This window comes from Otolemur garnettii, unplaced genomic scaffold, assembly GCF_000181295.1.
Source record: "Otolemur garnettii isolate 467f Iridium unplaced genomic scaffold, OtoGar3 scaffold00009, whole genome shotgun sequence".
Lineage (NCBI taxonomy): Eukaryota > Metazoa > Chordata > Mammalia > Primates > Galagidae > Otolemur > Otolemur garnettii.
Window position 1 is genome coordinate 33227846 of NW_003852404.1, and position 15371 is coordinate 33243216.

The 15371-nt window shown below is 37.3% G+C and overlaps 1 pseudogene; it reads right to left on the reverse strand.

Annotated features, from left to right (window-relative positions):
- Positions 1–249: 249 nt before the first annotated feature.
- On the reverse strand, positions 250–1474 carry LOC100964003 (annotated as a pseudogene).
- Positions 1475–15371: the final 13897 nt, after the last annotated feature.

The following is a 15371-nucleotide window of genomic DNA, read 5'->3' on the forward strand; positions in this document are numbered from 1 at the left end:
GTATAATATTTGGATTTTCATACAACTTTACATTTTTATTTGGGCATGTGGGATTTTATTAGATTCAACTGAGCGGCATTGCTTGGCAATGCAAGAACCCCATAATTGGGGGCCAAATTTAGGGTTGCTGTGAGGGGCCTAAAGTCAGTGGGAGAGGACTGGAGTACTTCAACTATCAATATTCTTTTTTCATCCCTTCTCATGCAAGCTGTAAAATAACCAATGATATAAGACAGCACCGTAATGGTGCTCCAATTTTTTTTTTCTGAATTCAGGGAACTTTATTGATGTTACATGACAAGGTGGGGCTCCCTAGGCCCCTCCTGTTCTTTAGGGGGTCTGAGGGAAACTGTGTTGAGGGGAGATTCTCAGTGAGGTGGAGGACTGAGTAGGCAGGGGCACCCCAGCAGCTAAGGGCCTTTGTCTTCCTTTTGTGCTCTGGCTGGGGCTGGTGGTCTGGGGGTTCTTACTCCTTGGAGGCCATGTGGGCCATAAGATCCACCACCCTGTTGCTATAGCCAAATTCATTATCATACCAGGCAATGAGTTTGACAGAGTGATCATTGAGGGCAATGGCAGCCCCAGCATCAAAGGTGGAAGAATGGCTGTCACTGTTGAAGTCAGAGGAGACGACCTGGTTCTCCATGTAACCCAAGATGCCCTTGAGGGGGTCCTCTGATGCCTGCTTCACCACCTTCTTGATATCATTGTATTTGGCAGCTTTTTCCAGATGGCAGGTGAGATCCATGACCGACACGTTGGCAGTGGGGACACGGAAAGCCATGCCAGTAAGCTTCCCATTCAGCTCAGGGATGACCTTGCCCACAGCCTTGGCTGCACCAGTTGAGGCAGGAATGATGTTCTGGAGAGCCCCGCAACCATCATGCCACAACTTCACAGAGGGGCCATCTACAGTCTTCTGGGTGGCAGTGATGGCATGGACTGTGGTCATGAGTCCCTCCACAATGCCGAAGTTGTCATGGATGACCTTAGCCAAGGGGGCTGAGCAGTTGGTGGTGCAGGAGGCATTGCTGACAATGCTGAGGCTGTTTTCATACTTCTCATGGTTCACATCCATCACAAACATGGGGCCATCAGCAGAAGGGGCAGAGATGATGACCCTTTTGGCACCCCCCTATAGGTGAGCCCCAGCCTTCTCCATGGTGGTGAAGATGCCAGTGGACTCTACAACATACTCAGTGCCTGCCTCACCCCATTTGACTTTGGTGGGATCTTGCTCCTGGAAGATGGTTATGGGATTTCCATTGATGACAAGCTTCCCGTTCTCAGCCTTGACTGTGCCAGGGAATTTGCCACGGGTGGAATCATACTGGAACATGTAGACCATGTAGTTGAGGACAATGAAGGGGTCATTGATGGCGACAATATCCACTTTGGCAGAGTTAAAAGCAGCCCTGCAGACCATGCGGCCAATTTGACCAAAGCCGTTTATTCCATCCTTTGGTTTCAACATGGTGCCTTGGGGATGCGGCTGGCGCTGCACTAGAAGAAGCGGCTGTCTGATGAATGGGAGGACCAGAGAGCCCCAATGTTTTAAATGTAAGAGCTTTTCATGAATTTTATAATTTCTCAGGAAGTTTCTTATGCTTTGAGATTATAACAGACATTTCAAGAAATGACTTGTTGTGGAAATTAACTGCTCACAACCTCATAAGTAGTTAATAACTTGTTCTCCATTATGTTATCCCTTTTCCCATTGCAAAAATGTATCTGTTATATAGGATAAGGCCAAAGGACATCTAATATAAGAATTAAAAATGAATTCAGTTATTTTTCTAGAAGGTCTCTGTAGTATATATCATTGTCCATGTTTAAAAAGTATAATCTTTGGATTTTCATACAACTTTGTTTTCATTTGGACATTTGGGATTTTACTAGATTTTATCTGAGAGGCATTGCATGGCAATGCAAGAACCCTGTAATTGGGGGCCAATTTTTTTTAAAAGTAGGGTTTGGTAGTTTAGAATTTTTTTTTCTTTGGCATTGAAAGGTAGTAGGATGATACTGGCCTTTTGGTCCTTAATTAAATGTATAGAAAAATATAATTTGGATAAAATTATGCAAAAATCTCAGGCAGAAAGCCACATCTCTTTTTCTTAGGTCTCCCTCTAAGGAGTAGGGAGGCCTGTGCAGGTTGAAACAGTAGCATTTGGGGACAATTCTGCTTTTCCACCTTTTCATTCTAGCACAGGGTATGCACAGAGTGTTCAGCCTTGGAACATCCAAAAACCAATCTATAAGGAATAAATGATAGCACCGGAGTAGAAGAAATAGGGCAGCTAATCAAAAGCTTTGTCAGTGTCTCTTGACTACCTTTCCCTGGAGTGTAACTGACTCTTCCTCTTTCTTGCTTTTCCTTGGTGACATTTCAAAGGATGGACAATCTGGCAATAAAACTCTTAGTCCTGTCATTGCTACTTCTGCAGAGAACTTCTGAAATCAGGTACAAGATAGAAGATTATTGCATGTTAATTTGTACTCTCACCAGGTATGATTCTAACTTCTGAATTCAGGATGAAAGGCTAGCCTCTCATTTGCTGTAACGACTCACCCGCTTTCAGACGGCACCTCTGCATAATTTGGCTTTCCACTTCCCGAGTGAAATTTTGTCTAGTAACAAGTTAAAGTAAGAGAACCAAATAAAATATTGTATGCAGCATGCTCAATTTCTGCCAGGTTGCATCTCTTACTGAACAGTGAAAGATGACGCCTTGAGGCGTTCTTTTCATTTTTGCGAGTTTAAGGGATTTGGGGCTATGAATAATTTTTCCAAATTTATGTTCTTATTTTAGTTTTTATTTTCATTGCCTCTGGTTGAAATTACTGGATTATTACAAAATATCTTCTAGTCCAGTTTTGAAGTTGAGGGATAAACAATGCCAGGGATAAACAGTAATGAGAGACAGCAGACATTTTAATTGTTTGAATTTATCACTTTTGTCCATAATTAAATATTTCAAACATGCAGAATATTTTTTAAAATTTATTTTTTATTTCAAAATAATATGAAGGTACAAATTTTTAGGTCACATCATTCTCACTCCCAGGGTAAAGTTCTATTTGCAAAAGAGCCCCTCCCCCAGAGGGAGTGTTACGAGTGTTATACACCCTCACAAGTGCAGAGTAGGTGAGATCCCACCTCAGGCCCTCCCTCCTTCTGCCAATTGTCCTCCCCTCACCCCTGCAGCTGCCCTTTACTCCCCTACTAGACTATATTTGTGTTTTATTGTTCATATGAGCAAAACACGCAGAACATTTAAGAAATGCTATATGAAATATAGCCCTTTTGTGCTACTTGCTTTAAGTTTTAAAAAATGAAATAAAACTTTACAAAAAGTTGAAGCTACTGTGGATACCTTTCCCCAATCCAATTACTCTCCCTCCTCCTAAGAGAAGCCCAAGTTGGTATTTATCATTCTTTGCCGGTTCTTACACTTTAAAAGTGTATGTAACTATCATTGTTTCCGCTTTAAAGTTGGATGTAACTATACAGTCTTTCCACTTTAAAATTGTATGTACCTATAGTTGCATGCGTAGAATTGATCTGTGTATTTTGTAGCTTTACACACATACAATTACACTGTCTATGCTATTTGATTAATCACTTTTTTCACTCAACTCTAAAATTTTGAGATTGGTCTGTAATGATATCTGTAATTCTAGTTCACTCATTTCAGGGGGTGTATAGTGCTTCCAAGAATGAATTTATCACAACTTCATCATTTCCTTCCTGCTGATGGACATTTAGATTACAAACGATGTTGTTAAGAGACATTTTATATATACAATATTTTGTTCACATGGGGAAAAGTTTCTCTAGCACTGACTATTTTCATCTAAATGTTCTAAGATACTGCTAAGTCAGCCTCTAAATTGCTTGGGCCTAACTGATTTGCCCATCGCTATACAGAAATTTTGTATTTCTCTGCATCTGCACCAAATATATGTAATATCAGGCTTCCAAAAATTTTTACTGACTTGATGGATGTGAAATGACATCTTGCTCACATTTACGTTTGTATTTTCCTGATTATTGAGGTTATGTGTTTGATTTATTTCTATTGGTCATTTGGGTTTCCCTTTGTGAATTGCCTATTCAGTTCCTTTACCACTTTTCTATTGGATCATTTGTATTTTTTTATAGTTCTGGGCGTACATGAGTTACAAATATCTCTCTGTAGACTGTAGCTTTAAAAACATTTTTTTGTTGTTTATGGTATCTTCTGTTGGCAGACATTTCTAATCTTAATGAAATCAGAGTTGTCAATCTTTTCTTTTGTGGTTGGCACTTAACCATGTTTTGCTGGAGAAGTATTTTCTTAAAAATGTCATATTTACCATTTTAATTTAAAAATTTTTTATTTTAAATTAATGGACTTTATTTTTTAGAGCAGTTTTAAGTTCACAGCAAAACTGAGCAAAAAGTACAGAGACTTCTCATTTCCACACACGCACAGTTTCCCCCCTACTAACATCTGGTACCATAGTGGTCCGTTTGCTACAATTGATGAGCCTACACTGACATACTGTTATCAACCGTAGCCCATCGTGTGCATTAAGCTTCACTCTTGGTGTTTACACTCTCTGGGCTTTGTCAAAGGTATGGTGACAGGTATCCACAGTTGCAGAATCTGGAATAGTTTCACTGCCTAACAACTCCTCTCTGTTCGGCCCATTCATCCCTTCCTCCCTCAGTTGTGGCAATCACTGATCTTTTTTACTGTCTATACTTTTGTCTTTTCCAGAATGTCATTTATTTGGAATCAGACAGTGTGCAGCCTTTTTGGCCTGGCTTCTTTCCCTTAGGAATATGCATTTAAGCTTCTTCCATTTCTCCATATTTTTTCCTGACTTAATAATTCATTTCTTATGAGTGCTGAGTAATATCCCATTGTCTGGGTGTGTTGCAGTTAATTTATCCATTCATTTAGTGAGAAACAGCTTGACATCCTCCAAGTTTTAGCAATTATGACCACAGCTGGTATAAACATCCATGTGTAGGGTTTGGGGGGACATAAGTTTTCAATTTATGTAAGTAAACATCAAAGGGTGTGATTGCTTATATTGTATGATAAGAGGATGTTTACTTTTGTGAGAAATTGCCAAACACTCTCCCAAAATGGCTTGCCATTTTTCATTTTTACCAGCAATGAATGACAGTTTTTATACTGTTCCATCTCACCAGCACTTGGTTTTAGATTTTGGCCATTCTAATTGGTGTTGTAGGCATACCTTGATGTTTTTAAATTTCAATTCCCTAAGATCTGTATATCTTCTTTGGGGAAGTGTTTGTTCAGGTTCTTTTTTATTGGAGTTGTTTGTTTTCTTATTGGTGATTTTTAGGAGTTCTTTGAATATTTTAGATAATCTTTTGTTAAATGTGTCTTTTCCAAATATTTTCTCCCAGTCTGTGGCTTCTCTTCCCATTCTTTTGACATTGTGTTTCACAGACCATAGGTTTTATATTTTAGTGAACTCCAGCATATCAACTGTTTAATGGATTATGCCTTCTGTGTTTCTGAAAAGTCACTGAAATACCCAAGGCTACCTAGGTTTTCTCCTACGTTTTCTTCTATACATTTTATAGTTTTGTGTTTCACATTTAAATCTATGATTCACTTTGCATTAATTTATGTGAAAAGTATAAGGTTTTTTATTATTTTCTTTGGATGGTGACTGTCCAGTTGTCCCAGGACTATTTGTTGACAAGATCATCTTCTTTCTGTATTTTTTGTGCTCCTTTGTCCATATCAATTGATTATATATTACTTGGGTCTTGTTTCAGGCTCTAGATCCACTTGCCTATTCTTTGACCAACATACACTGTCTTAATACTGAAGCTTTAAAACAAGTCTTGAATCAGGTAGTGTCAGTACTCTTTATTCTTCTCCTTCACTAATGAGTTGGCTCTTTAGGGTCTTTTGCCTTCAATATAAACTTTAAAATCAATATATTATTCCCCTACAGGATAACTGGCTGGAATTGTGGTGAATCTGTAGGTTGAGTTGGGAAGAAATGACATCTTAATAATATTGAATCTTCCTAGCCATGAGCGTGGACTATCTGTCCATTAACTTATTTTTTGATAGCTTTCATCAAAGTTTAATAGTTTTATTCACATAGGTCTTATATATATTTTGTTACACTTATACCTGAGTATTTCATTTTGAGTGGTAGTAAAATAAATGGTTATATGTTTTTAATTCCAAATTCTACTTGTTCATTGATGTTATATAGGAAGGCAGTTGACATTTTTTAATTCTTCAGATCTTTTACATAGATGGTCATGTCATCTGGGAACAAAGACAGTTTTTTTTCCTTTTTTCCCAGTCTGTATACATTTTATTTCCCCTCCTCATTATTTGCATTAACTAGGACTTCCAGTAAGATGCTGAAAAGCAGTGATGAAAGGGTACAATCTTGGTTTGCTCCTGATCTCAATGAAAGCTTCAAGTTTATCACCATTAAGTATATTAGAAATTTTTTTATTGATGTTCTTTATTAATTTGAGGAAGTTCCCCTCTATTCCTATCTCTATTATTATAAATTGTGTTGTATCTTATCAAATACTTTTTTATATCTATTGATATATCATGTTACTTTTCTCTGTTTTGTCTGTTCATGTGATAGATTACATTGAATAATTTTTAGATGTTGAACCAGCTTGCTTCCCTGGAACAAATCCCACTTGGTGTGATATGTAATTTTTTCATCCATTGTTGTGTTTGATTTGCTAATATTTTGTGAGGATTTTTGCATCTAGGTTCATGAGAAATGTTGTTCTGCAGTTTCCTTTTTTTATAATGTCTTTGTAATGCTGGCCTTACAGAAGGTGTTAGGATGTATTGCTCTGCTTCTGTTTTCTGAAAGAAGTTGTAGAGAATTGATGGCATATCTTCCTTAAATGTTTGGAGAATTCAACAGTGAATACATGCAGACCACACACTTTCTGTTTTGGAAGATTATTTATGATTCAATCTTTTTAATTGATGTAGGTCTATTCCATCTGTCCATTTTTTTCTTGTGTTTGCTTGCTATTATGTATCTTTAAGAAATTGGTCCATTTCATCTAGGTTATCAAATTCGGGGCACTCCTGTAAGTATGATTTCAAATCCACCTCTAGAAACATGAGACATAATTTTAACAAATGACTATTGTTCTGTATTACCAAGTTTTGAGCTGTCTATTTTCACAGGAGTGGACAATCTCAACACAAAGATAAAATAGTTTCAATGGAAACTTATGGGAATAAGGATGAAGGTAGATTTATTTTAAATTGGTTTTTAAATTTGAAATCACCTTACATTTACCAAAAGATATAAAAAGAGCACAGAGAACACTTATATGCCATTTACCTTATTTCTAATATTAATTGTAACTATATTAAAATTGATGACATCAAGAAATGACTGGTGGGCAGTGCCTGTGGCTCAAGGAGTAGGGCGCCGGCTCCATATGCTGGAGATGGTGGGTTCAGACCCAGCTCTGGCCAAAAACTCCAAAAAAAAAAGAGAAATGACTGGTGATGCAATAATAATATTAAGTAATATAGAGAATTTACTTGCATTTTGCCAGTGGTACCATTCATATCATTTTTCTAGTTCAAGGTTCAACTCATAATTCTACCTTGCCTTGAGTTGTTATATTTTGTTAAGCATCGCCATTTTATTACAATTACTCTGCTTTTGTTTGTCTTTTGTGACCGTAACATTTTGAGGAACATGGACAAATTATTGTTTAGAATGTCACTCATTGAATTTGGCCGATGTTTTCTCATGGTAATATTCAAGTTATACATTCATGGCAAGAATTCCACCTTAGTAATATTGTGACCTCCTTAGTGCATCATATCAGGAAGTATGGGATATTGACATGTTTTAAAACATGATGCCTTATTACAGAATTTTAACTTTGGTCACTCGGTAAAGGTAAAATCAGCTGGTTTTATCCACTGAAAGTTAATTTTTCTTTTGTAATTAACAAGGATCTTCTGAATATCTATTGCAAAACCATGCAAATATTCTATTTCTTCTCAAATTTTAACATAATAAATTTATCATTCATCTATGACTCTTTCCTGCAACAGTTAATACTATAGTATCTGCCTAATACTGATCTTCTCTTTTCATCACTATTTCTACATTTATTAATTAGAATTTGACTGTAATAAAAGCTGTTCCTCTGGCCCATATATATATATATATATTTTTTTTTTTTTTTTTTGGCTAGGGCTAGGTTTGAACCCACCACCTCTGGCATATGCAGCTGGCACCCTACTCCTTTGAGCCACAGGTGCCACCCCCTCTGGTCCATTTTTAAAGTTATCAACTCATTTATCTCACTATGGCCTATGGGTTATAACAAATATGTTATCACTTACTTTGTTGCTCTAGTTGACCCAGATTTGATCATTGAGTTTCTTCAAGTTTTTCTTCACTGTACCCCCATCATTTTTTAGCATTTTGGTTTTTTCTAACACCCCATGATATTCCTGGATTGCCTTATCGTTTCCCTGCCTCAGCCCTGGAATCCATTGTTCCTTCAAGACCCCTGGTTGTTTTTCTTATAGGATGATATTAAGAAAGTACAATCTGGACATTCTCATTACTGCTGAAATAGCATTGCTGCTAGGCTCTCCCAATGTACAGAGCTAGAAGATACATGTATAGAAACCAGCCTATGCATACATGTGTTTGTATTTATTTTTACTTACATTCATTCATATTCATATTAAAAACTGGTACAGACTTCTGTATAGCTAAGGAGACAACAATCAAAGCAAATGGACAACCTTCAGAATGGGAAAAGATATTTGCATATTATGAATCAGACAAAGGCTTGATAACTAGGATCTATAGAGAACTCAAATTAATCAACAAAAAAAGACCCAACAATCCCATGGGTCACTGGGAAAGAGACATGAATAGAACCTTCTGTAAGGAAGACAGAGAAATGGCTAACAAACATTTGAAAATGTTCATCATGCACTTTTATACTGCTGGTGGGATGTGGGTGGACATGTGGGTACTTAAGGGAAGAGTCATATCTTGATGTAGTTGTAAAGCTAGAAATAATGATTTGATAAGCTTAAAACCAATATTCAATTGTTTGTTATAAGTAGTTTAGAAATTGAATTAAGAAAATGATTTCAGATGATGGGCAAAGGGAACAGAGACAGAAGAGAAGTGGATTAGAGAAAAGCATGTGCACATTTAGATTACAGGATCCATACTGCAAAATCTATAATCTGTTGCAAAGTGCAACAGCCTAAAAGCTTGGCCCTTTAAGACAAGAAGACTGTCTTGCTGGAGTTTCACACCTCTCCCAGGGAGACGTGGCCCCAGGGTCTCTAAGCACTGAGAGGCCAGACTCTTGCTCTCTAGGAGGGAGTGAGTGCAGGGCAATGGGGAAATTTACAAGAGAAGGCAAAACATGCTGGAAACAGCACAAATGCTTTGATTTCAATAGGAGAGAAAAAGTCTCCCCGGGAGGTGAGGGCAAAGTGCCTGTGCCCACCTATTTCTCAGTATGGCATGATGCTGACTGCTCACAAGGCTTCCCAGAGGCTTAATAGCTCATCTTGGGGTTTGTGCAGCAGTCTAATTGGGGTTGGCCTTGTTGTACTGCACCTGGACAGTGTTCCTGTCCCAGGCCTTGTTTGTCTTAGAATTAGAAATAACATAGAGTGATAAAAGTAAGAAGTAAATCAATGGAGTTAAGGTAGTTAGTTAAAGAAGAAGTTTGGGTAGAAAGTGCAAGCCCAGCAAGAACCTTGACATAAGGTTTAGCTTCTCCCCCCACCATTTGTATATGGAGCTAGCTTGGAGCAAGAGGCATTCCACCAGTCCTCATGCTTGAGAAGTGGTCAGCACCCTGACCCAGCTCTTAAAAAAACTTTCTCTTTATTTCTTTTTCATTTTCCCTCATCCTCTCATCTCTGCCAGTCACTGGGAGAAAACTCATGGTATAGGTTGAGGCTGGTCACCAACAGTGGGAATGCAAACTAATACAACCTTTTTGGAAGGAAGTATGGAGAATCCTCAAAGAACTCAACTTAGACCACCCATTTGATCCTCCAATTCCATTACTAGGCATCTACCCAGAAGAAAAAAAATCCTTTTATCATAAGGATATTTGCACTAGACTGTTTATCACAGCTCAATTTACAATTGCCAAAATGTGGAAACAGCCTAAATGCCCACCAACCCAGGAATAGATTAACAAGTTGTGGTATATGTATACCATGGAATACTACTCAGCCATTAAAGAAGATAAAGACTTTACATCTTTTTTTATTTACCTGGATTGGGTTGGAACACATTCTTCTTAGTAAAGCATCACAAGAATGGAGAAGAATTCAATGTACTCGATTCTAATATGAAGACAGTAGATGATCTAATATAAGGTGGGGGTAGGGAAATGAGGGAGCAGGGAGAGGGAGGGGAGGAGGATTGGGTGTTATAGTGTATTGCACACCTTTTAGGGGCAGGGCACAATTATAAGGGGCTTTATCTAACAAATGCGATCAGTATAATCTAATGCTTTGTACTCTCAATGAATCCCAAACAATAAAGTAACAAAACTGGCACTGATACCTCTGATTCCAGTTCACCAGCACAGGTTCTATTCTAGCTTCCTTTCTTTCCCTGTTTATTTGTAATTTCTTTCTTTAACAGTGAGAAAACTCACTCACATTATCTACAATAATGGATTTTTTATGGTTACCACAAAGGCATTCTTCCCTATGGCCCCTTTGTTCTTAACTTTTAATTTCTACTACTTTTCTTGCAGTTCAGACCTCATCAAGGTAAGTTTGTCAATAGAAACGAATGAATACTACCAGTTCTGTGGAGTTATGAAGTTAAATAGTGCACATGGGGATTAGGACTAATAAGCAAACATAGACCTCTAATTAATGTTTATTAAGTAACTCTGTTTTAGTAGGTTAATTTCATATTGGCTTAAGAAAATTAATCATTTGATGGATTTTGTTGAGTGAAATGCTAACATCCTTCATCAGGATTTATAATAAAAATAGCAAATTGAGACTGACTATATCCAGTAATATATGTCAGACATGTCCTAGAATCTGAAAACAAACAAAATTAATATTATGCATTATTTTAATTTTGCAAAGGATGTTGGAACACTCTGTGAATGATGCCCTACAAAACTGGCTAGCCCTATTCTGGTTATATAGTGACAAGAATAAATGAATATCAATTAGACATTTGTTTTCCATTTATTGCAAGCTTAAAATGTTAGCAATATCATTTGAATAATGTATGTACCCATTTTAACTAATAGTCTTATGCTTTTAGCTACTTAGTTTAGAAATGATAATTTTAGCTTTAAAGAATGTTTTGATTTGCAAATTTGTTACCTAATCTCTTTTTCTTATAAATAGATTTCTAAACATCCATAACTTTTGAAGTGAAATACCTCTATCTTGTTCATGAAAGTCTTTGTTAGTGAGTTGGATATCTTGTATGATTTTTTAAAAATATATAGAAACAATAGTTGTTATGGCAACTGTGAGTCATAAACTCACTAGTCATAAGAAAATTGTCTTGGAAACTATCTTCATACACACAAAGGGTGACTAATATGCAAATTTTACTAGAATTCGACTAACAAAGATGTCCAAGAGAGCCTGTGACTTAAAGTAAGGCAAGAAATTTAAATTTAAGTCTAAGGAGCAAATTTCTTATAGTGAGTGTAGTTAAGCCCTCAGAAATGCTCTTGAAGGTGAGGTTTTAGATTTTTTTTTCCTCGAGGTCTTTACAAACTAATGAACATAGTATTCCAGGTTGGGTTAGGTGTGATCTCACTTTAACATAAAGACACAGATTTAATGAGTCCTTCACAGGCTCCATCCTAGCCTTAAGATTCTAAGAATGTCATTTGCAATTAGAATTTACATTGGAATAGGACCAAGGGGCCTATCTGGCTCTACTTGTCCACAGAAAGGTGATACCTATAGAAATCATGTAGGAGAGAGAGTAGGTGAGCTCAACAGCACACACTCACATGTTGGTAGGTTTCAAGCCAGAGCTCTCTCTAATACGGTGGAATAGGGAGAAAATTAACATCTGCTCCTTGTCCATCAAATGGTTTACGGATGATACTCATAACAAAACACAGATTAATAAGAGAAGAATGTAACAAGTTTATTTAAGAGAAGTTATATGTGACATGGAAGTCTTCAAAAACGAAAGCTCAAAGAACCAGTGAAAGCTGTATTTTTAAGCTTAGGTTCAAGGAAGAATAGATAGTCATGTAGAAGTATGTCAGGGCAAAAAGAGAATGATCAAAGGGTAATAACTGGGTAACTTTGCACAGCCTACTTGTACATATTCATGTCTATGCCTCTGTGTATAGAGCAAGAACCCTGTCACATGAGGAGAGAAAAGATGAGGATTCTTTTTATGGCATCAGGAAATAAAGGCAAAAGAAGGTCAGAGAGTGACCCTTTTGTCCATGCCAAGGTGTCATATTTGGGGGTGTTATGTTCTGAGCCCTGAAAGTGGAATGACAACAGTGAGACCTTTTGTGTAGTATGCTACACAATTGTTAAAATGTTGGAGGGGGTCTCTATTTCATTTAGCCATGCAACTATATGAAGCAGAAAATGGACTATTCCTACCATGCCTTCTTGGAAACTGAGGCACAGAGGGAGTAATTGTCTAAGGTCACATGGTAGAGTTAGGACTTAATTGTTCATTTTTGAAAGAAGCCAGTGTTCTTTCCACTTACTTGCTGTCTTTTGTTTTAGAACCCTTGGAATTAAATGTAATGCCAGTGATATTTACCAGTAAATATAAGTGATGATTCTATGTGTTTGGATTGAAGCAAAACTGCACCTGTTGCAGGAAAAGAAGCGTGGTGTTTTTGTAGCTGAATTGAGAACACCACTATTCAAAGTGTCCTCTGAAGAACACTAGTATTATGGATTGATGGGAGGTATTACACCTTATTAATTAGGCTTCGATTCAGTCTTGAGTAACAGAAAAAATCAAATCCACCCTATGTATACCAGAGTGAAGATTATTTCTATCTCATATAAAGGGGTCTAGAGGTAGGTACTTTGTGACTGATGTGGTGAGTCCAGGCTGTCTTACAGATTTCTAGTCTTTAGTGAGCCTCCCCCTGGTTCACCTACCAAGGCTGTAACTATTGCTCTGCCTCTGGCCAGCCAAAAGGAGGAAGGGGAGAGACCCAAGCTGTGGTATCACATATCATTTCCACTGGTATCTCATTTGTCAGAATTTGCATACTCTGTCAGAACTAGTATTAATAGCACAGGGAGCTGCAAAAGACAATCAATCATTCAGCTAAACACCAATGTATCCAGCTAAAACTGAAATTCTCATACAAGGGGAAAAGGAATATGGAATTTGATTCTATCAATGACTGATGTTTACCCATAAAAGTAAGCTCTTCAGAAAAAGACCAAGAATTCCATGGTCAAAGAAGGCTCAGAAATATTAGGATCAATAAAGTTAAGCAATTTTGTTTAACAGTGTGCTTCTCAAAGATCCTAATGCACATTGTAAAACTCTAAGAGCTGGATATATTCTGTAACATTCTCACACTAACTTGACTATACAGCTCTTGACTCATGAAGCATCTCTTGGGATTAATGTTCCACAGAATATACTCTGAGGAAATACTGTTGTTCACTGTTGAATATAGGATGGGTAATTCCTATCTGTTCCCTGTTGGCACATTAATGACAAAAGAAGATGTGGAGACACCTCTGACTTTACTTAAGTGTGTAAGTCGGGGATATGGTGAAGCAGACATAATAGGCATGACTGGGGAGCTATTCATAGATATTAAGGAGTGTAGAAATGCAGAATAATTAGATATGAAAGAGGAAATTCTTAAATTTTTGCCTAAAACTATGTCAAGCAATTTTCAGGTAGACAATTCAGCATTCCTCAAAACTTCTATTATGGGAGTGCTTCTGAGTAACACAATAATAATAGCCACAACTTGTGAAGCACACAGAAAACCCTAGTGCTGCAAGTTGGGTAGTCACACTTGACTGTGGACATGTCTTTGGCCCTAAACCAAGTGCATCTTTAAATTTACCTGCTTATTTGTATGTCTTCTTTTCAGCAATATCCATGAAATCCTCTGTCCATTTTTGGGTTGTTTTCTTACTATTGAGTTATTTGAGTTCCTTGTACATTTAGGATAATAACCTTGTATCGCTTATGTGGTTTGCAGATATTATTTTCCCATTCCATAAGATATTTCTTCACTCTTGTCATTTGGTTCCTTGGCTATGAAGAAACCTTTTAGTTTGATGTAATCCCACATACCCCCAATCCTAGCATCAATCCTTCCCCAGAGGCACTAGATTCTAATCCTCTTGCCCTTACCCCTATAATTCTTCCTCTGTCTCCTACATCACCATTTTCTTCCTTTTTACTGGTCTTCTCCTATTTAAACACAAACTTGCTTCTCCTCCACCATAACTGGAAAGAAAGAAAGAAAAGGAAACTTTTCTTTTGACTCCATTTCTTTTTCTGCTCCTATTTATAATAACTCCTTGCTGCCTCCAAGCTCTCTCCACTCTTTAATTTTAAACCTCTTTCTAATAAACTCCTGTTGCCTCAAAGCTGTCTCCACTCTTAATTTTAGACCTCTTTAGTCAAGGTTTTGCCCCCAGCCCCACTCTTCTAAAATGTATTTGCATAGGTTCCCAATAATTATCATGTTACCAAAACCAATGGCCAATTCTCAGGCCTCACCTTTCTTGCTCACTTAGCAACATTGGTGCAGTAGATTACTCCTCCCTCCCTCCAATACTTTCCTCCTTGGGTGTCTAGGACCGCTACCCTCTCTTGGTTCTTTCTTACCCCACTGGGCAATTTTATGTTTGAAAAATATAGTTCATTAGTCATCTACTATACTAAAATGGACTCTTACAGAGTCCCTTATGAAGTCTTTTTCTAGATTTCAAAAGCAAAACCAGACTGACTCAGAGCAGGTTACTCAGATTCTCTGAGTAAGTTTCTTCAAGTGTAACATAGAAGAGTTTGGACTGCATGGTTCTGAAGTTATCTGGCACTACTCTGATTCTTAGAAAGCATTACAGGAGCTAAAATATGGTAGGCAAAGCAAGAGATAAAATACAGAGTGTTATAGTATATAATTCATTCTATCCATACTGGGGCCCTAAGTTAATCTCACAGCTTTTCTGAGCCTTAGTCATCTCATCTTGTCTGCCTTTCTCAAAAAAAAAAAAAAAGAAAGAAAAAAAAAGAAAAAGCTACAAAAATCAAAACAAATGGAATTAAGTCTATGAAACCGCTTCAAGAATATGGCAGTGCTAAGT